Raw genomic sequence first — 5,000 nt, forward strand, 5'->3', positions numbered from 1 at the left:
GAAATAGTTTGATATTATATTCACTTCAACCCGCAATAAAGCTATTGAATATAATTTTCGTCAAACTAGCAACAACCTTAAGTTGACTTAAGCTATACTACCCTGAACATAGGTAGTCTATACTTATGCATTAGCTTTAAATAAAATAGAAATTAATCAATTTTCTCAGATGCTAATACCTATTATATCATTGAGATTAATTCATTTTCTCTGATGCTAATGTCAGTGATATCATTACGATTAATCCATTTTTTCTGATGCTAATGTCAGTGATATTAATAAGATTAATCCATTTTTTCTGATGCGAATGTCAGTGATATTAATAAGATTAATCCATTTTTTCTGATGCTAATGTCAGTGATATCATTAAGATTAATCCATTTTTTCTGATGCTAATGTCAGTGATATTAGTAAGATTAATCAACTTTCTCAGATGGCAATTTCAGTGATATCTATTAAGAATTTACTCTAAAATAACGAGTTGGAGAAATTCTTCAATAAATTTGAATATCATTTAGGAAATTAATCCTACAAAATCTCGTTTTCTGCGACTGTTCATCACTCCGGGGAAGTGCACAGGGTTGAGTTCTATTTGACTTCCCAACCCTTCCTACCTAGAATCCGTTAATTAAATATGGCGCAAGATGACATCGATTCTGTGATTCAGTTTTACTTCAACATTTCATGTGATTTCCGTTTCTGCACGGCGATGAAGATGTTCACATTTCACACATGAAATGATTTTGGACATGGCAGAATATCATAAATGTAAAATTTATGACGAATTTCCACAAGCAGTTTCAAAGATAGAAGCTTTCATTTGACTTTGTGTGTTAATAAACAATACGTCAAACTTGATATAGAATTACTTAGGTGTTAATGTTATAAACAGTCCATTCAATTACAAGATATAATTGAGATTAAACGATCCATTAATCACCGTGACACTACTATTAAGTCTTACATCATTCCAAGTCATTCACAATCCTTTTTGTACACATACCACAACTCAACCTTCCGAGAAACTAAATTAGTCAATTACAATAATTAACAGAAAAGTAATATAGGGGATTCCTTTATCCTTAGTAATAACTCTTATTTCTGGATTAAACTCAACTTCTCTGTCTTTCTTTCTTAATACGAGGCGGCGAGAAGTGTGTTTTGGTTATCGGCAAATAGGTTCTCGAATCAAGACAAAAAATAAGGGTCTTCGTCATTAGTACTGGCTGAGCTTACCGCTCTAAACTATATGAGCTATATGATTTCACCAAATTCGTATGGTGTTTTACACACACACACACACACACACACACACACACACACACACACACACATATATATATATATATATATATATATATATAAATATATATATATATATATAAATATATATAAATATATATATATATATATATATATATATATATATATATAAATAAATATATATAAATATATATATATATATATATATATATATATATATATATATATATATATACATATGTATATATAACATACCATTCACTATACGTCGCTGGACTGTTTCCTTTCCTGCACATGAATATTTTGGGATTATTTCATGCCCATTTATGTCTTCCTTCCAGAAATCTAAAGTTCATTTTGCCAAGCGCTTAAGACAAACTCGGGATAATATCTCACTAGTTATAAATAACTCTCAAAATTTCAATTCTGTAATGATCCGCTTAGGAGCAATTCCATGCAAATCTAGAGCAAGGATCACCAGGATTTCTAAGGATATAGATCCCTTATTTAAACTTAAATTCATATAAAATAAGTACTCTATCTGACGTCAAACTCTAGAATATAGTATTTTACCGTTAAGGTTATATGGAAATTTATGACCAAAATAGTTTACTTTTAAATGGGAAGATTAGATTAAAGCAGTCAAAAATTTTATACAAAATCTAAAAAATATTAAAGCTCACCATTCTAAAGAATTTTCAAATATATTTGAGAGTAACCTGATTAAAATGATAGGAGTCAACCTGATCAAAAACATGAACTTGAGAAGAGTTGGCTACATGGTTCCATAAACTACTTTACATCAATGAAAGCCTAAGTCTTACGGATAATATCACATTAATGTATATCTGTCCCAAGGAATCTTATATTGAAAAGATGACTATCAATGAAATAAATCAAAGAATATGAATTTGTTAAAATATTACAAGACAGTAACCTTTCTATTCAGTATATTGAACAAATTTCAGTGGAGCCAAGTAAATATTATATGAGATATCACAACGGATTTTCAAGATCATGCAACTTCTCCAAGTTCTTCCGGTTCCCACCCCCAGAAAAGAATAAATCTTTAAATACATACTTGTAACTCCAGGCAATGTAGGAAGCGACATTCGTAATGGCGTAGTTAGTAAATGACATTCGTAATGGCAGTTAGTATATGATATTCGTAATGACATAGTTAGTATATGGCATTCGTAATGGCATAGTTAGTATATAACATTCGTAATGGTGTAGTTAGAAAAGACAGCATTCCTCATGATGTAGTTGGTCGTGTATAATTAGGTCATAATGTTGTTGGTTTGAATTTTACATTTTTTTAAATGATTAATTTGTATGAAAATCTCATTGACTACCCAACATTTATTCCACTTGAATAATCGAATGTTACTACAGATTGAAAATTGGAATTGATAACCAAGGACTATGGAATATAAAAAACTTGAATTTATATCTTCCTATTGACTCAGGACCTTATTATATATGATCATTAAAGGAGGTCGTTAATGCTAGTTCTGTACTTGTCATACAATTAATGAACTGAAGACGGTAGCCTACATATCGTAAATTGAAACCTGATAACTCTATGAAAGACATCATATTGAGTGCTCTATGAATAAAAGGCCCTGGATGAATGAGGTCATCACGGAAATAATAACTTCTAGATTGAATCTAAAGAATGGTGAGATTCAACACAGAAATTCTGGGTATGAACTGATATGCAGAAAAAACCCTAAGCATTTCATATAAAAAGATACGTTTATTCCAATTCGGACAAGATGTCCAGATACATTTACATTTAATTTGTCAAAAGATAGTGAAATCAGTCACTGTCTGCTGGTTTGTCACTATAAATTAATACAGTGCTCATATTAGAAAATGCTGATACTTACCCTAGAGCAGAATTCTGAAAATGAGTCAGTGTCGTCGAATTAAGCGATGCTACACGATTTATGAATATCAAAAGTTCAATGTCAAGACCGTCATAGTTTGTGGCAATTGATGAGCGTGAGTTATGTCCGGGGCGTGTGCAGGAGGTTGGAAATGGCTTTGTTAATTAAGAGACAACACTTCTAGGCTAAAAGGATATTATCTCGAGTATAATATGCGCTACTGAATGAATGAAGTCGACAGAGTTAAGCGGGGTCTACACTGTCGAATGGTTCGTCGAACGCAATTCGAAAGATAAGTGTTTGAAGTGATGTTCAAAAGTGTGAACGGGGTATTTGGTTGTCGAATGGTTTAAAGAAAGTCTGTTCCAGCCTGACTTTTGTGGGCGGGGCTTCATTGTCCACAAACGTTATTCATTTGTGACTGTCCGGCACCTCTCAGAACCGTTGGACAAGCAGGTTCGACAACCGGGTTCCACGAACTGTTCGACCATGTAAACTCGGCAATATAGGGGACCATTAGCGATATATCACCCAAAATATTAGGTTATACATCATGCTTTAATATTCCTTTCGGTGACCACTGAAGAAATACATTGTTCAAGCATTTTCTCAAAAGGAATTCAATAAACTCGAGAATAAAAAATGTTGTCCTTCAATGGGAGTTAATTAAAGATTTTAAATACGTACAATTCTATTAAGAGTTAACCAAAACTATATCGAATTTTTTATGTGAAAAACAAAACGCCTGTTTAACCGACAAAGAAAGGTTTTATCGTTACGGTAGTCATAAAACTAGCATTTTAATGACTGACAGATGCCAAACAAATAAGGAAAGAACAATTAATTTTGACACATTTTTTGAGTATTTGATAATGCAATATATAGTAAGTTTTCTTTTCGCAGAAGGGAGTAAGTCATACACATTAATTTCACGTTACATGTAAAAATATAACGTGAGAACTAACCGATGTTTTGAGCTATTTTTGAATACTGTGCTATGAACATGAAAAAAAGGCCACATCCCACCACAATAGCCATAACCCGACAAGACGAGGTTCTTTGTTCACATTTATAACCTATTCAAATAAAAGTGACAAGACCGTACGTAGACATTTCATTTAAAAACATTACTTATAACTAGAAACCTCGTCACTTGTTGGCCAAGTTGGTCCCCTTCGCGGAAGCCCTTTGATAAGTCAGTGCTTATTAGAAGAGAAAAGAAAGTAAAATGGTAATTATCACATTTTTACACAGGATACAAAGAACCTATAGTCATATAAAAATTGTCAAAGTCGAAAGATTTAAAAGATTATTATAATGATGCTGGATTTTTCATTTTTTTTTTTTTTTTTTTTTTTTTTTGGTAACACTTAACAATACGTTGTGCTGGTGTGTTGTGATGATTTTTTTTCGCATATATGTGCGTTATTTCATTCTATCTTGTCAGGTTGTCAGGTGACTGTACATATACAAGACGAGTGCCATGGCATTGATTTGATTTCCGTACAATGAGAGGCATACACTGAAAGTGCGTAAAATTAATATTGTTAACGGGAGATGAACGATTCAAATGGCTTTCAAGGTTGACTAAGGATATAGTGAATGTGCGTGTCAGCTGGTTTGTGTCTGTGTAGGTGCACGCGTTCGTTTATACAATTGTATACGCGCGTATTCATGTGTAAAGTAGGTGTTTCTTATGCGATTGCTGTTTGTGACAGCTATCTCGTGCGTGTTACCTGTTCTAATTCGTGGGTGGTCCTTCGGGGAAAAGTAAAACAAGTGTTCAGTGTCTTTCGAAAAAAATACATGGAATAAAAATAAAAGTTGTGTTGTTCTCATTGTATA

The 5,000-nt window shown here is 32.5% G+C and overlaps 1 protein-coding gene across 8 annotated transcripts in view; it reads right to left on the reverse strand.

The window, feature by feature from the left end:
* The window catches only part of LOC137627652 (uncharacterized), an 830,137-nt gene that overhangs the window by 142,151 nt on the left and 682,986 nt on the right, over nucleotides 1-5,000 (reverse strand). The window lies entirely within an intron of this gene.

This window comes from Palaemon carinicauda, chromosome 35 (assembly GCF_036898095.1).
Source record: "Palaemon carinicauda isolate YSFRI2023 chromosome 35, ASM3689809v2, whole genome shotgun sequence".
NCBI lineage: Eukaryota > Metazoa > Arthropoda > Malacostraca > Decapoda > Palaemonidae > Palaemon > Palaemon carinicauda.